Genomic DNA, 18,979 nt, shown 5'->3' on the forward strand with positions numbered 1-18,979 from the left:
ATGTTTCAGTTGTACCAAGGGAACTGAGGAAATAGAACTGAAGGAAACAGCCAACAAAGGAGATGGTTTTTTGTCTCTGAGAGGGAATTAGCCAGCATGCTGGGCACTGTGGAAGTGATGTACCAGATTTCCAGGAAAGCAAAGTTCCCTAGGAGAATATACATCGGGGTGTGGAGTCGTTGGTCCCACCTCACAGCACAGACAATGGCACCGTTTCCTGTGATGGTGAACACATAGATTCCGAGGAACAGGGAGAAGAAGAAGATTTGCATGTCTTGGCCACCAGGTAAGCCTAGGAGGACAAACTCAGTTACGGTGCTTGTCACTGAACTGTTCATGAATCCTAGGCCTGTAGACAAAAGAGAGAACACTGTTACACAAGTTGTTTTGTTACTCAAGAAAGCTATAGAAAACCTATGCATTGAATACTTTCTTTATTAAATTGGCATTCTATGATGCTCACCCTGCCGACACAACTGCTGAAGCCAAAGCGGGTGAACAAGTAAATGTGGTGAAGAAAGCTGATGGTTCCCGGCTATCAATAGAGATAGTGACTGGGGTCTTAAAGGCTTGAAGATAAACAAGTGGCCATCTAGCTCAGAAGCAACAAAGTCCACATGGAAGAACACACCAGCCTGTGTGATCGAGTGGTCCCAAAGGGATCAGTTACCAGGCATCAAAGAACAAAAAATCATATCATTGACTGCACACCTCCATGATAGGATCGCTGAAGACAAATGGGTGCATAAGCAAATGTGGTGAAGAAAGCTGATGGTGCCCGGCTATCAAAAGAGATAGTGTCTGGGGTCTTAAAGGCTTGAAGGTGAACAAGCGGCCATCTAGCTCAGAAGCAAAAAAGCCCAAATGGAAGAAGCACACCGGCCAGTACGATCATGAGGTGCCAACGGACCAGGTAGAAGGCATCATGCAAAAAAAAAAAAGATATAAGTGTGTGTATGTATGTGTATATGTATATGTATATATATACCATATTAAATGAAGGGGGAAGTGCAGAGTGGAGACCCAAGGCCCAAGTGTCGGCCAATGGAGATCCCCTCATAGATTGGTTTAGGAGAGGAGATGGGTTAATTAGGGTATGAGGTAGTACCGATGAAGAACACAGCTTTCCCCCAGATCCTGGATGCTTCCTCCCCCCAACTACCATGATCCGAATTCTACCTTGCAGGGCTGGATAGGACAGAGGCTGTACACTGGTACATATGAGGGCTGGAGGTACAGGGAATCCAGGGTGGATGATACTTTCAGGACCAAGGAAGGGTGTGAGGGATGATGCTGGGAGAGTGGAGGGTGAGTGGGTTGGAAGGGGGGAGCTGATTACAAGGATCCACATGAAAAAAACAAAAACAAAAAAACTATCAATGGACAAGGGGGAAGGGGGAAGCGGGGAGGGAGGGGGAGGGAGAAAAAAAGGGAAACCGAGCTGATTCCAGGAACCCAAGTGGAAGGTGAATTTTGAGAATGACTTGTGCAACGAATGTATAAGGGTGCTTTGCTCAATTGATGTATGTACGGATTGTAATAAGAGTTGTATGAGCCCCAATAAAAACATTTATTAATTAAAAAAAAAGGAAGGTAGACCCAGTTGGGTCTTTAATGCAGAGTTGGTTGAGTTCTTCAAACAGATGAGTAACAAACAGTAACTTCTGCAAAGCCATTGTCAAAGGCTTTCTGATAAAACAGGTGGGGTGTTTTGTTGACCCATTAGGCCAAAGTTGGGGAGGACAAAAGAGAAGGCTCTCTCCTATCTGAATATTTTGGTTTTGAGAGGAACCTCTTTAGGTCTACACTTAACCTTTGTCTGTGTTGTCCCTTTGCCTCTCTATTCTTTGTCAATGTTCTTGTCCATTCATGTGGCGTGTGCTCCTTCATCTATCTTTCCCGTAAGAAACCAGCTCCTGCCTGCCTTCCTGGATTTCCCAGGAGATTGCTCAGGGCTACTGTCCTTTCCTGTCTCCTTGGACTTCCCTTTGACAGGTTGGTGGTAAAAAAGTGAATGTGGGGTACTCTAGATGGCATTTGGACCAATTTTAAGGCTTAGGATGAAATCAAGACTGTGTCATAGGTGCCTCTGTTTTGAGGCGCTGACTCAGCAGTAGAAAGGGATTCAGAAGGCTCCCTGGAACTTGAGCAGAGTTTCCGGGTGGCAGCTGAAGGTTTCAAGTCTCTCCTCTCTGGGTTCTTTATGGAGAATTCCGATGATGGGCAGCATTCAGAGCAGAGTCAGATAAAAGGTCTGAATTGAACGAGTGAGTTTATGAAGGAGGCACTTTTGTATAAAACACCAAAGGACCCCAAGTTAATCTGAGGCCTGCTTAGAATGCAGAGCTAGGTTTTTATCATGCTACTGGAAGAACATCCACCATTAGCTGGCTTCCTGGTGGGTCCTCTGCAACTAGATGTCTTTTTTTAGTGTACCTCTTCTTTCCAGGTACATATACCCTTGAACCCCAGAGTTCATGCTGTGTCCCTACACCCCCTGAAACCAAGGGCCAATCTATTCATATTGGGGATATTGTGAACATCCTGTATTTCCCTGCCCACACTCTTTCATTCTCTCAGTCTCTTGCATTAATAAGGAAATGCGGGAAAGGGAGAAAATGGCAACGAGCTAGGACTCATCCCTCCGGAGCTCCTGCTGCCAGACCAGAAAATTGGGAGCTAAGGCAAAGGAAACGGTGAGGTGGAGTCCTGAAATTAGAACAAGGGTACCAGGGTTTCTTCTGAACCCCTTTTTGAGTGGGATTTCCACTCACAAAGCTTTGGCGAGCCCGCAGGCGCCCTCTGTGCCCTTGTCAGGATCAGTGATTTCTGCAGGCAGACAGCTGAGAGGACAGAATCCCATACACGAGGGGAACCCCATTCTGGAGCTCTCTGCGCGGTTGGCTGCCTTTGCTTACTCTGTGCATTTTATTTGTGCGTGGGTGTCAGTTTGCTTGGCATTATTGCCCCAGTCTGTGTCTTCCTCTTTCTCTCTTTTTCCTCTCATTTCACTCTCATTCCTGTCATAAGACACTAGCAGCCTCTAGGCCACTCCCCTCTACCTAGGGCAACTCTGAAGGCCCAACTGGGGGAGATCCCACCCACATTTACTGGTTTGGCAGGCAGCTGAAGAATTCACACCGGTCCTCTTCCACACACCAAGCAGTTCTCCTCTAAAAAAGTGGGGGCATCCCAAGCCTAAGTCCTGAGGCATTACAAGTGATGGGGGGGAAATGCCTGACCACCACTTGTGGGGCTCCACGCTACTGTGGGGAACATCCACTCAACCTCCAAGGCAATCTCTGTGACTACGGTAATTCCCCTGCCAGCTACAGAGCTCTACACCAAGGAGGGTATACCTGCATGCCCTCCTCAGCACTACAGCTGCAGAGAAAAACACAACAGGATAGCCAAGGTGCTACACGAACTGTGAAGCCTACTTAGAGATAGGCCGGGAAGCAACACCATCGTGGGCCCACAACAACCCGATCAGTGTAACATGAGAGGAATATCCAATACAAATTCCAAGTAACAGAATTCTGGACAGCTCAGATAAGAGGGAAACCACAGGAAGATATAGCAATAGCCTGACCCCTAAGAACAACTACCGGGAGGTAGTTCATAGAAGTACTAATACAAGTCCCCCAAGAGAGAGCCTAGAGATCTTTGACTCAGGAAGATACTTCAGGCTCATCTAAAACAACACGTAAACAGCAACCAGTTCTAACAGCATCCACGAAAAATCGGGAAAAACAGAAAACAATGACAGAAGAAGTCATGAATTTAATGATGTGTATAAAAGAAGCAGATATTGACCTGTCAAAGAAAGAAAATTTCAAAATGCTGCTTAAAGTCATAAAGGATATGATGGAAGCTATTCAGAAAAAAGATGAAATGATAGAAATGCACTAAAGGGAAACACTAGAGTTAAAGCATGAAATAACAGAATCCAGTGACAAATTGACAGACCTTGCGAATAGGCTTGGGGAGGCAGAGAATCGCACCAGTGACCTAGAGGACAACCAAGCAGATGGGAAAAGCAGTCAAATAAGACAACCAAAGAAGCTGAAGAAAACTTGAGAGCAATTTCAGATGCTATGAAAAGAAACGATATTAGAATAATTGGACTACTGGAACAAGACACAACAAAGAAGTCAACAGCGAAAATAGCAAGGGAATTCTTTTTTTTTAAACAATTTATTAGGGGCTCATACAACTCTTATCACAGTCCATACATATACATACATCAATTGTATAAAGCACATCTGTACATTCTTTGCCCTAATCATTTTTTCTCCTCGTTTCTTTTATTACATTTTATTAGGGACTCATAGAACTCTTATCACAATCCATACATATACATACATCAATTGTATAAAGCACATCCATACATTCCCTGCCCCAATCATTCTCAAAGCATTTGCTCTCCAGTTAAGCCCCTTGCATCAGGTCCTCTTTTTTCCCCCCCTCCCTCCCCTTTCCCCCCTCCCTCATGTGCCCTTGGTAATTTATACATCGTTATTTTGTCATATCTTGCCCTATCCGGAGTCTCCCCTGCTCCCCTTCTCTGCTTTCCCTCTCCCAGGGAAGAGGTCACATGTGGATCCTTGTAATGAGTTCCCCCTTTCCAACCCACTCACCCTCCACTCTCCCAGCATCGCCCCTCACACCCTTGGTCTTGAAGGTATCATCCACCCTAGATTCTCTGTGTCTCCAGCCCTCATATGTACCAGTGTACAGCCTCTGCCCTATCTCTATGAGGGGATCTCCATTGGCCGACACTTGGGCCTTGGGTCTCCACTCTGCACTTCCCCCTTCATTTAATATGGTGGGAAACTTCCCCAGATTAATAAATGAAAATCAAGAAATCATACAAGAGGCTGAAAAAACACCAGCCAGATGGAATCCCAAGAAGAAGGGGTTTAGGATAGGAGATGGGTTAATTAGGGTGTGAGGTAGTATCGATGAAGAACACAACTTTCCCCCAGATCCTGGATGCTTCCTCCCCCCAACTACCATGATCCGAATACTACCTTGCAGGGCTGGATAGGACAGAGGCTGTACACGGGTACATATGAAGGTTGGAGGTACAGGGAATCCAGGGTGGATGATACCTTCAGGACCAAGGGTGTGAGGGACGATGCTGGGAGAGTGGAGGGTGAGTGGGTTGGAAAGGGGGAACTGATTACAAGGATCCACATGTGACCTCTTCCCTGGGAGAGGGACAGCAGAGAAGGGAGACTCCGGATAGGGCAGGATATGACAAAATAACGATGTATAAATTACCAAGGGCATATGAGGGAGGGGGGAATGGGGAGGGAGGGGAGAAAAAAAAAAGAGGACCTGATGCAAGGGGCTTAAGTGGAGAGCAAATGCCTTGAGAATGATTGGGGCAGGGAATGTATGGATGTGCTTTATACAATGGATGGATGTATATGTATGGATTGTGGTAAGAGCTGTTTGAGTCCCTAATAAAATGTAAAAGAAGAAAAGAGAAAAAAAATGATTAGGGCAAAGACTGTACAGATGTGCTTTATACAATTGATGTATGTATATGTATGAACTGTGAAAAGAATTGTATCAGCCCCAATAAATTGTTAAAATAAATAAATAAATAAATTAAAAAAAAAAAGAAGAAGTCACCAAGACACAGAATTGTCAAACTATCCAACTATGAGATAAAGGAGAAGATCATAAAAGCAGCTAGGGAAAAGTAAACAGTGACATATAAAGGCACCCCAACAAGAGTATCTTAAGATTTATCAGCGGAAACGATGAAGAAGAGGAGGGAATGGAGTAACATATTCCAAAAATTGAAGGAAAACAAGGCAAACCCAGGAATACTTTACCCAGCTAAATTATCTATAAAGGTAGATGGAGAAGTAAGTCTTCTCTGACAGGGACAACCTCAAAGAATACATAAAAAGAAATCCAACCCTACAAAAGATCCTTGCTGATTCAGTATGGATAGAAGATCAATACTCACTGAGGGCAAATAAGAGACCATCACCTAGAACAACTCCACCCATAGGGCGAAACAGCCCCCAGGATAGCATCAGCTCAATAGTGGAAAGAAGACAAACATAAACCACTCACACAAAACAAGACAGGTAGATTGAAAATTATCCATCACAAAAGGTACAATATGACATCACAGAGTACACAGATAGATATAATAACACTGAATATCAATGACCTGAACTCAGGCATTAAAAGGCAGCAGCAAACAGACTGGCTCAGGAAACAGAATCCATCGATCTGCTGCCTCCAGGAGACTCATGTCAAGCTTACAGACAAAAACAGGTTGAGAATTAAAGACTGGAGAAAAATATACCAAGCAAATGGTAATGAAAAAATAGCAGGGGTAGTGATCTTAATATCTGACCAAATTGACCTCAAGATACAGGCCATAACAAGAGACAAGGAGGGGCACTATATAATGGTCAAGGGAACAATAGACCAAGAATGAGTGAGCATAATAAACATATATGCACCTAACGAGAGACTTGCGAAATTCATAAATCAAATACTCCAAAAGCTGAAAAAAGAGATCACATGCTCAACAATTATAGCTGGTCACTTTAATACACCACTCTCTGATAAAGACAGGAAAGAAACTCAACAAGGAGGCTACAAATCTAAATAGCACAATTGGACAACTTGACTTGATAGATATTTTCAGAGCTTTTCACCTGCATGCAAACAAATTCACATTCTTTTCAAGCTCACACAGAACATATTCAAAAATAGACCACATGTTGAGACACAAGTCAAACTTGAGTAAATTTAAGCACATAGAGATTACACAGACATGTCTCTCTGATCATTGCTCCATAAAGCTGGAAATTAACAGAAGGACAGTGAAGAAAACAAGGGTAAACAATTGGAGGATGAACAATTTCCTATTGCAAAAGGAGTGGGTGTGGACCCAGATCAGAGATGAAATCAAGAAGTTTTTAGAAACCAATGAGAATGAAAATACGTTGTACCAAAACCTGAGGGACCCAGCAAAGGCATTTATCAGAGGAAGGCTTATAGCAATAAACGCACACATTAAAAAAAGAAGAGAGACTCGTGGATGATATGCTGACACAAACTTGCACCAATTAGAGCAAAGTCAACAGAACAACCCTATTAATAGCAAAAGGATAGATATAATAAAAGTCAGAGCAGAGATACAGGAGAGGAAAAACAAGAAAACTATGGAAAAAATTAATGGTCCTATAAGTTGGTTCTTTGAAAGATTTAACAGACTTGATAGATCCCCAGCAAACCTAACCAAAGAAAGGAAGGAACAAACGACATTTGCAGGATGAGGGATGAAAGAGGGGACATTACAACAGACCCTAATGAAATCAGAAGGATAATTACACAGTACTAAGAAGATTTATATTCCAATGAATTAAACAATTTGGAAGACATGGACAAATATTTGAAAACACAATCCCTCCCTAGACTTTCCCAGATGGATGTCAACAACCTCAACAGACCCATAGCAAAGGAAGAAATAGACAGCATAATCAAGGGATTACCAACAAAAAATCCCCTGGGCCAGATGGCTTCACAGGAGAATTCTACCAAGCACTTAGGGAAGAACTGACACCAACCCTATACAAACTCTTCCAGAACATAGAAAAAGACAGAAAACTCCCAAGTTCTTTCTATGAAGCTAGTATAACTTTGATACCTAAAGTGGGCAAAGATGCCTCAAGAATAGAGGACTATAGACCAATATCCCTAATGAACATTGATGCAAAAATCTTTAACAAAATACTGGCCAATAGAATACAAAAGCATATTAAAAAATAATTCACCTGAAAAAAAGGGCAAAGAATGTACAGATGTGCTTTATACAATTGATGTAGTATGGAATGTGATAAGAGTTGTATGAGTCCCTAATAAAATGGTTTTTTTAAAAGAAGAGGGACACAATGTACAACTGGTTTTCTAGCCTCTGCTGATATCAAGTTCAGTGTCAATGTATTGATCCCAGACATACAGACAGAGTAGAACTGACTCACTAGGGTTTTTAAGGCTGTAATTTTCCTCTTCTTTTTGTTTTGTTGTTATTTTAGAAACCTATACATTAGGTTTAAGTTAGCATTTTTCACAGATTCAAAAGATGAAATTGATCTAAATGTCTGCAATGACATGACGGGGTAAACACAACGTGGTACACATATACAATGGCATATTATTCAGCCATAAAGAGAAATCCACCACTTTTGTCAGTTTGTCAAACTGTGTTGGCTTATGCATTGCTATGATGCTGAAAGCGGTGTCACCAGCGGTATTGAATTGTGCATTCTTGTTGTTAGTTGTTGTCCAATCAGTTCTGCCTCCGTGACCCTAATACCAAAGAACTAAACGTTGCCTGGTCCTGTGCCACCCTCACAATTGTGATGCTCAGATCCACTGCTGCAGCCATCGTGTCAATTCATCTTATTGAGGCTCTTTTTCTTTTTTTGTTACCCCTCTATTCTACCAAGTGTAAATGTCCTTTTCCAGGTTCTGGTCTTTCCGGATAAAATGTTCAAAGTGCGTTAATAAAAAATAATTCACCACGCCCAATTGGGATTCACACCAGGGATGGTTCAACATATGAAAGACCATCAGCATTATTTACTGCATTGGCAGGAAAAATGATAAAGACCACATCATAATATCAATAGAGGCGGAAAAAGCATTCTACAACATCCAACACGCATTCCTGTTTAAGACACTTAAGAAGATAGGAATAGAAGGAAAATTCCTCAATATTATACAAGCCATATACAAAAAAACAACAGCTAATGTAGTAGTTGACAGAGAAAAGATGCAAATAATTCCACTGAAAAAGGGGACCAGACAAGGATGCCCCTTGTCCCCACTCCTATTTAACATCATACTGGAGGTCCTAGCTAACAATATAAGACAAAGGAAAGATATTAAAGGTATTCAGCTGGGGAAGGAAGAGGCGATATTATCATTATTTTCAGACGACATGATTCTATATATTGAAGATCCCTTAAACTCCACAAGCAGAGTGTTGGAAACAATAGAGGAATATGGCAGAGTGGCAGGATACAAAAATCAACAAACATAAGTCTACTGGACTGCTCTACACATCAGACAAGACCACAGAAGAGACAATTAAAAAGGTAGTACCCTTTACAATTGCCAAGCACAAATGGAAATACCTAGGGATATACCTGACTAAAATATTGAAAGATTTGTATGAGGAAAATTATAAGACACTACTTCAAGAAATCAAGAGTGACCTCAACAAATGGAAGAATATCCCATGCTCATCGATTGGCAGACTGAATATAGCAAAGATGTCAGCTCTGCCCAAGGCACTATTTAAGTTCAAAGCTATCCTGATACAAATACCACCGCCCTTCTTAACAGAATGGGGGAAGGAAGAAGCCCAGAAGTAGCAGAGAACCCAAAGAAGAAGGACAAAGTGGGAAGGCTTGCTCTACCTGATGTTAGCCCATACTCTGTGGCCACAGTAGTCAAACAGTGTGGTACTGGTATAATGATAAACATTCAGACCAAGGGAAAAAAGCTGAAGATCCAGAAATAAAAATAGCAGCATACAGGCAACTGATCTTTGATAAGCATCCAAAAATCAAATTAGGGTATCAAATCAGATATCCTCTTCAATAAATGGTGCTGGAAAAAATGGATATCTACCTGCAGAAAAATGAAGCAAGACTCTGACCTAACTCTATGCACAAGAATAAACTCAAGGTGGATCACAGACCTTGAGATAAAACCCCAAACAATTAGGGCCATTAATGAGGGAATTGAGACAAACCTGAGAACCTTGGCACAGGGAATACATAGGCTATCAGAAATAGGGAAGGATACGCATACAGAGCAGTCACAAGTAGACAAGTGGGATATACTGAAGATAAGTCACCTGTGTACATCGAAAGAATTCACCGAGAGAATAATAAGAAAGCCCACACACAGGGAAAACATCTCTACTAATGACACATCAGACAAAGGCCTTATTACTAAAATCCACAATACTTTGCAAGCTTACAATAAGAGAAAAACTAATTGCCCACTGAGGAGATGGGCAAAGAACCTGAACAGAAGTTTCACAGAGTCTGAAATCCGAATGACCAATAAACATATGAGAAAATGTTCCCGATCATTAGCCATAAGGGAAATGCAAAGCAAAACAACTATGAGATATAACCTAACACCCTCAAAAATAGCCCAATTCACAAAACCAGAAAGCAACAAGTGTTGGAGGGGCTGTGGTGAGATAGGAACTCTCATCCATGCTAGTGGACCTGTAGGTATGTACCGCCACTATGGAAATTGATTTGGCGATTTCTCAAACAGATGGGAATTGAGTTACCACACGGCCCAGCAATCCCTCTACTGGGCATATAACCAGAAGAGGCAAGAAACAAACCATGGTCAGACATCTGTGCTCCAGTGTTCATTGCGGCACAGTTCACAATGGCAAGGAGTTGGAAACAACCCAAATTTCCATCAACAGACCAATGGATTAAAAAACTGTGGTACATACATACAATGGAATATGCATTGCTAAAAAGCAAGGGTAAGGTAACCTAGAGAAATTACTGAAACCCAAATGAAGTCTGAACATGATAGTGGGACAAGAGGAAAGTCAAAGGAATTAGAAGAAAGAACTAGGTGACAAAGGGTATTTATAGAAGTCCAAAGATTGGATTGTATATATGTAAACATATTTATATGAGTGTAGGGAAACAGATCTAGGTGCATATATTTATAGGTTTAGTACTAAGGCAGCAGATGGACACTGGGTCTCCACTCAAGCACTTACTCAATTCAAGAACACTTTGTTCTATTAAATTGGCATTCCAGGATGCACACCTTCCCAACACGATTTCTGAAGAAAAATGTGTGCCTAAGCAAATGTGGTGAAGAAAAAAGATGGTGCCTGGCTATCAAAAGATATAGCGTCTGGGGTCTTAAAGGCTTGAAGAAAAACAAGCAGCCATGTAGCTGAGAAGCATCAAAGCCCACATGGAAGATGCACACCAGCTTGGCTGACCACGAGGTGTAGAAGGGACCAGTTATCAGACATCAAAGAACTAATAATCATATCAGTGGGTGCCCACCTTCCTGATACAACCACTGAAGACAAACGTGTGCATAAGCAAATGTGCTGAAGAAAGCTAATGGTGCCCTGCTATCAAAAGATATAGCATGTGGTTTCTTAAAGGCTTCAAGATAAACAAGTGGCCATCTAGCCCAGAAACAAAAAGCCCACATAGAGGAAACACACCAGCCTGTGTGACCACGAGCTGTCCAAAGGATCAGGTATCAAGCATCAAGGAACAAAAATCATATCATTCAAAATGTGGGTGAGCGCAGAGTAGAGACTCAAAGCCCAATGGTAGCCAACCGGACACCCCTTACTGAAGGCTTGTGGGGAGAAGATGAGCCAGTCAGGGTGCAAGGTAGGAACGATGAAACATATAACTTTCCTCTAGTTCCTAAATGCTTCCTCCCCCTCCACTATCATGATCTCAATTCTACCTTACAACTCTGGCTAGACCAGTGGATGTACATAGGCACAGATAGCAACTGGAAACACAGGGATTCAGTATAGATGACTCCTCCAGGACTGGTGATGATAGTGGTGATGCCTGGAGGGTGGAGAGAATGTGGGGTAGAAAGGGGGAACTGATTACAAGAATCTACGTATAGCCTCCTCCCTTGGGGAGGGACAGCAGAGAAGATGGTGGGGGGGATACGTTGGACAGTATAATATATGACAAAATAATAATAATATATGAATGATGAAGGGTTCATGAGTTGGGGGAGTGGGCACGGAGTGGGAAAATGAACAGCAGATATTGAGGGCTCAAGTAGAAGGTAGGTATTTTGAGAATGATGATGGCAACAAATATACATATGTTCTTGACACAATATATGTATATATAGACTGTTATAAGAGTTGTATGAGCCCCCAATAAAATGATTTAAAAAGAAAATTAAAAAAATAAGGAAATGCATTTGATCTGCCCTTCACCTTTCTGTATTCTGGGAAGGGGTGGGGCAAGTGAGTCTTCACCTCCCTTTTGTGTTAGGATCCCTTTCATTGTCACCTTCTTTCCCCCCTTTTCCCAGTTCTGTCTGGCCAACAGTAGGGTGAACAAACAAGAATAGAATGAGGTGGAGAAACTGGATATCCTGTTACCAAAGCTTCACAACCTTGCTGTGTGTCACTCCCCGTCTTTTGTCATTATTTATGTTGAACATGTAAAATGAAAGGGTAGCATTTCTTCATATACCACAGTAATATTTAAATTTTATCCACACTATCATTATCTCTAAACACAGAGTCCTTGCCCAGAATGAATGGCTTCAATCAATAGTTACCCTAAACTGAACAGAGAGACAAGTAAAGCTGAATTTGTTAGACATTAGCTTGGAAGAAGCTCTCATAATAACTGAGGGTGTATAGGGAGTGTCCTCCCGGGGCTGGGGCGTCCATTACGCATGTCCATTGGTCCAAGCTATGGAAACAAAGGAATGGCACACTGCATATGCTCAGAGGTTCACGTTTCCTGCTGGCTACGCTTGGGTGCGCGCTGTACCTGGATTGGCCCACTAAGCCAGGTGAATTCAATTCAGCCAATGGGGTCGACCAGGGGTCGTCCACCACGCCTCCCTGTGGAATCATTGAAAAGGCTGGAGCCCGGAGTCGACTGGGGGGGATTTTGCGTGACTTTCCGAGCATCTTCTAGGGAGGCTGCATGTTCATGAGGAGCCCTGCGGTGGGCCTGTGTAAACCTGAACCTTCTAACGCTCATAAAACTCACTTGGATCACAAAACGGGCTTCGGCGTGAATTCTTTCTCGCATGGACACAAGGACCGAGGGCTATCTGTCCCCAGAGAGATCCACCATTAGTTGTACCATGACGTGGATATATAAGGTAAGCCGGCCTCAGGAGCGGGCCTTCACATCCTGGTCTCGCGGTTTTCGGGTACCTGCTGGATTCTTTTCACATCATCACCCTTGGGAGGTGGCACGTAGTATGACAGGAAGCCAGACTGAACCGTTCTGGCAGCACCTTGGAGGTGGATGGTTCCCCAAACAGACTCATGGGGACACTCGTAATGTATTGCCACAGCCCCATCATTTTGTGTCTATCTTTTCACCTATTCTTGCTGGTGTTCGGGATTATACGTGTGCCTTTCTATGCCTGCCTTCCGGGGAACTTGCCTTCCTTCCTCAGGCTGGATTTCTGGGAAGGGACTGGGATGCTGTTGCCTGCAGGGTGGGAGGATCGTGTTCCCAACCCTTTTCGCATCTCAGTGGGCTGCTTTGTGCTTCAGCTGGCTGGCTGGCGGGATGCTCCCATGTAAACCCTGTTGGTTTCTGCCGGGCTCTGGCTTTGGGGGCTGGCCCCATGCTGGCTTTCAGCTAGGCCACAAGGTACAGCTGCCATTTTCCCAACCACGTGAGTCTCTATTCCCTGGCAGCATGGCACCACCGGTGGCCCACCAATTTGGCTGTGGGGCAACGGAGCACGTGACCCTGCCAAGATGGCCCCACTCCTCCAACCACGTGGAGTGGTGGTGCCTAGGTAGCTGGTTTCTTAGGCCTGGGAGTTAGCCCTTGCTCTAGTCCCAGACCCGAAGGTTTCCCCTTTCTCTCCACTCCCTTAAATTTCTCCTGGTTTTTCAAACAAGCTGCTTTCGTGTTCTCCCAGAGTAGGTTTGTTCCTAGCTAACGGCTGGCTTTCTGTTTCCCAGGCCTAACCCAGAGGCGTTCGGAAGCAGAGCTGAGTAACTGTTCACTTTCACCTTTCAGCGATGCTGCCTCTGGCATTTTTTGGGACAGCTCTTAATACAGCTCCGCTGCCACAATGTTCCAGCCAGAAATTCCAATTTCCTAAAGGTTCCCCGAGCTGCTGGATAGACGTCCCTTCCCTTCAGAGATTTGAGAGTCTTCTCCTGCCAGCAGGTATCTTTGAAGGCCATGGGGCCACACCAAACAATTGCCCTCCTAGCTTGTGGTCTAGAAAATGCTCAGACCAAAATGTCAACTGCAGCGACTGGTCTTTGACCCCTTTCCTTTGCAGGGGCACCTGCCTGAGGCCTCAGATTCACGGCACTCCAGACGTGAGCACTGAAGCTGCGGTTATTGACCTTGAGGCATCAAGCTCTCAATAGCCTCCTTGTTGTGTGATTTTCTAGATGGGATGTACCAGCTCGATACCCAGGAATTGCCCCCTTGGATGTATCCTGTCCTATTGGGATAGATTTGATATAGAGAGGCGGGACAATCAGAAGATGGCACACTTTCCCTTCCAACCCTGAACCAGCTGGAACATTTTTGTGGAACAATGGGGAAATGGGCGGAGATGCCTTATGTTAGAGCAGTTTTCCTTTGGAGGAAGCAGTAAACCAGCTTAAGAACTCTTCTGCTCCAAGCTCCAGCACTGGGTCTCCTAGACGCTGCAAGAAGTTTTCCCTGTATGCTCATGAGAGAAAGGGGGTGGCTCTGGGGGTGCTGGTTAGAAGCTATGACCTCAGCCACAGCCAGTGGCCTACCTATCAAAGAGGTTAGATCCCACTTCAGCAGGCTGGCCACCTTGTCACGAGAAATTGCCACTGTGGCCCTCTTGGCCCAAGAGGCAGTAAAGATCATCATAGGAGGACCTTTCGATGTCCTAACTAATCATAGGATCTCCAAAGTGCTATACGCTAAAAGCTATCATTGACTTTCTGATAGCCGCCTATTGAAGCACCAGGTTCTTCTTGTAGAAAACCTTGATGTCACTATCCAGACTTGTAGCACACTTAATTCAGCCACATTACTCCCTGATCCAGGGGAAGACACTATACTCCTTCATTCCTGCTTTGAGCTGCTCTCTACTAATATCCTGCCACAACCAGATCTCAAAGACCAACTGCTGGCAGTTGCAGACTGTGTGTGGCTCTCAGATGGAAGCAGCTTTGTGATTGATGGAGTGCGCAAGGCAGGTTATGCCATTGTCTCCCTCGACCAAGTCATTGAAGTTAATCCCCTGTCCCCAGGAACTTCAGTCCAGCTGGATGAAGTCATAGCCTTAACCCGGAGCCTTGAACTAGCAGAGGGGAAGAAACTAACCTTATTTACTGACTCCAAATATGGGTTTTTGGTTCCCCATGCCCACTCTTCTATCTGGCAGGAACGAGGATATCTCACCCCTCAGGGAAGCCCCATGAAGTATGGGAGCCAAATCAAGGCTCTCTTGGAAGCTGTCCTCAAACCAGGTGAAGTGGCAGTAGTGCACTGCTGTGGGACCAGAAGGGGGATTCAGAAGTTGCTGTGGGCAACCAAGCCGCTGATAAGGCCGCCAGAGGGGCAGCCTTGGGCACCAGCCCTTCAGCTTCTGTAAATGCCCTAATTCCCCCAAACCAGCTCCCTCTTCCAGATTACTCTCCAGAAGAAGTGGAATAAGCGAAGACGGAGGAATTCTGCCTTCGACCTGATGGATGATGGGAGAAAGACAACAAGCTCCTTTTGCCACAAAGGTTACAATAGAACATCTTGAAAGCCTTCCACGATGTCACTCATCTTAGCCATAAACCCTCCTTGACCCTACTCACTCAGCAGTTCTGTAGAGCCAGCTTAACCTCAACCATCAGGTCAGTAACTTCCCATTGTCTCACCTGTCAAACCAACAACCCCCAAGGGGTGCTCAGAATCTTGCTCAACCTGTCCAGCGCAAGGGATCCTACCCTGGGGAAGACTGGCAGATAGATTTTACCCAGGTTCCTGCTGTCCAGGGATTTAAGTATCTTCTGGTGTTTATAGACACCTTCACTGGATGGTTTGAAGTGTATCCTACCTGCACTGAAAAGCCTCATGAAGTGGCTTAAAAACTACTTCAGGAAATAATTCCTCAATTTGGTCTTCCCAAATCACTGCAGAGTAATAATGGGCCTGCTTTTATCTCCCAAATCACTCAGGCAGTCTCTCAGCATTTGGGAATAACCTATCGTCTCCACTGTGCCAGGAGGCCTCAGTCTTCTGGGCAGGTAGAGAGAATTAATCAACACCTGAAGTTAACCTTCAGAAGGCTGACACAAGAAACTGAGATGCACTACCCATAGCTGGAGAGATGCACTACCCATAGCTCTGCCACGTCTTAGGATTGTCCCACGGGAACCTACACGTTTGAGCCCCTATGAAGTTTTATACAGGTGGCCTTTTTAAAATAACAGAGCCAGCTATAGACGCTGAGGTAGCCTTCATACAGCAATATGCCACCCATGTAGTCCAATGTCAGGATGCATTCCATTAGTTTGGGCTCACTCAGACCAAAGGGGAGGAAAAGTTACCACCCTTGTGCCAGCCAGGAGATCTAGTTCTTGTGAAAACTTGGAAGGACTGGTCCCCTAATTCCCAGCTTCAGCCAATCTGGAAGGGACCTTTGCCAGTAATTCTCTCTATGCCCACTGCTGTCAAAGTTCCAGGGCAGAGTGTTTGGATCCACCATACACAGGTGAAACCCTGGAAACCATCACCATCTGACCCTTCCGAGGCAGAGGCTGCAGACGAATACTCCTGTGAGGCACTGGGCGGTCTTAGGATGATATTTAATCGCCACAATGCGCAGATTAGGGTTACACAGACAATTCTACCTCAGACCCTCACAGCCTTTAGACGAGTAAATGCCTTTACCCTGTTCTTGTGTTAACAGTAACCAAACACTCATGCCTGCTAGTCCTAAGATGTCTATTAATTTCCTGTGACACTAATCTAACTTCAAGGGCACTGCCAGCTAGCAATCTTACCCTTGTCTGACTTGAACGGTTCACCTGTTTGTCCTTTTTTTGTCCAGAAGTTCTCAGGTTACCAAGGCCTCTGAACCAAGTGTGTTAGCTCCAGGACCACCATCTCCTGGACCACCTCGACCTTATCAATCCGGGGCTCTAAATGGACAACCCCTTCTAACAGAGTAGGAAGGGTATTGACCCCAAGCCCCACTTCGCCCCTTTTGTTAGCAGGAAGTAGCTGGAGATGTTGTCACCCAGTATCCCCAAAGATTTGGTCCATTTCTCTTCAGGGGGCAATTTTAGGTAGGCTAGCGTCAGACTGGGACATCCTTTAACATATGCCCATTGGTCCAAGCTACGGAAACAAAGGAGTGGCACACTGCATATGCTCAGAAGTTCAGGTTTCCTGCTGGGTACGCATGGGTGGGTGCTGCATCTGGATTGGCCCACCTAAGCTAGATGAATTCAATTCAGCCAATGGAGTCATCCCCCTTGCCTTCCTGAGGAATCATTGAAAAGGCAGGAGCTCGGATTTGTCTGGGGACTTTGCATGACTCTGTGAGCAGCTTCCAGGAAGGTTGCATGTTAGTGAGGAGCCCTGTGGGTGCCTGTGTAAACCTGAAACTGCTTCTAACACCCATAAAACTCACTTGGATCACAAACCAGGCTTCGGCATGAATTCTTTCTCCCGCAGAGCTACGGACCGAGGTATATCTATCCCCAGAGAGATCTAACAATACTTTTGCAAGATAAGTTTGAATCTACTTTCCCACACCTGTGCAAGATCACTCTCTGGAGCATTTCTACTAGGCAACACCATGAATCAGATTGACTCAGGAGTCAGGAGTTATGGTTTAGAGTAAACGAGGATGTTTCAATAGTACGTCTCATCATGACCAGTAACCACTATGAATGTCAGTCATATGATGGAAAAAAAGGATGAAATCATGAGGACGAGGATCATGAATCACATATATTGTGTAGGCATTAAGGAGTTAAATGTGAGTCATATATATGTATATAAATATGAAAATTCCAATTTTCTGTTTGTAACCCATTAAATAGCAAGGTTTCTTGGGGGAAATTTTAGAGGGTTCAAATTAAAATAGATTTACTTTGTGAAATGATTACATTATGTTCGTCTTTTAATATTATTGCCATTTCATAGGAAAAATAGTAGTAAATAAGGATGAGTAAGTTCTTCTGTGAGTTTTTATCTCAGACTCAATCTTCTAATAACCTCCCAGTTGGTTACTGGTTTTTGACCATATCTTCCTGTCGTCCATTATCAACAAAATAGTCCAGGAGTTGAGTGATTTGCGATGTAAACATGATGATGTCGCTCTTTTGCTCAAACCGTTTCCAAAGGCTTCTCATCTCATGTAGGGATAAAAATTCTTAAAATGATTCCCAAGGTCTTGTCTCCCTGTTAACTCTTTGGTGTTCCGTGAACACACTTCTTTTTAGAGAATTTTGTAGAGAAGCTGCTTCCTTCAGCGTAGAATGCTCTTCTTCTCTCAGGTCTCTACTTGGCTCATTCCCCACCTTCTTTGAGCTTTTGATTAGGCATTGCCTTTCCAGGTGGCTTCCTTTATCACTCTATTTAAGGTTTCAGCCTTCTTCCACGTTCTACTCCCTTTCCCTTTTCTCCATAGTACCTCTCTTTCTGACATGCTGAATATTTCACTTATTTATTATTTCTCTCTGTCCATCTAAAATGTCTGCTCTACAAGGGTAGCGGATTGTAGCCATTTTGGTTAGAGTGCCTCTAGTGACTGACAGAGTGCCCAGAACATAGCAGGCACGCAATAGTAACTGTTCAATGAAAGAATGACAACTGTTAATCTAATGCTAACACATCTACCACTCTTGAAAGCCTAAGACTTCCAGTTGGTCCCACGTCTAGAAGACCCTCAACTAGAAAGAGCCATGGGAATTGGAAAACTGTTCTGTTACTAAATCCTTTATGTCTGTAGTTATTAAGTATTAAAATGTGATCCTTTATTCACTTAAAAATATTAGAGTGTGTTCAGAAATGCCTTAAGGACATCAAGGTGACAGACCTCGGACACAACTGCTCTTCTACCCTTTCTTTTAAAAATCATTTTATTGGGGGCTCATAAAACTCTTCTCACAATCCCTACATACATCAATTGTGTAAAGCACATTTGTACATTCATTGCTGTCATCATTCTCAGAACATTTTCT

Source organism: Tenrec ecaudatus, chromosome 14 (assembly GCF_050624435.1).
Source record: "Tenrec ecaudatus isolate mTenEca1 chromosome 14, mTenEca1.hap1, whole genome shotgun sequence".
Taxonomy (NCBI): Eukaryota; Metazoa; Chordata; class Mammalia; order Afrosoricida; family Tenrecidae; genus Tenrec; species Tenrec ecaudatus.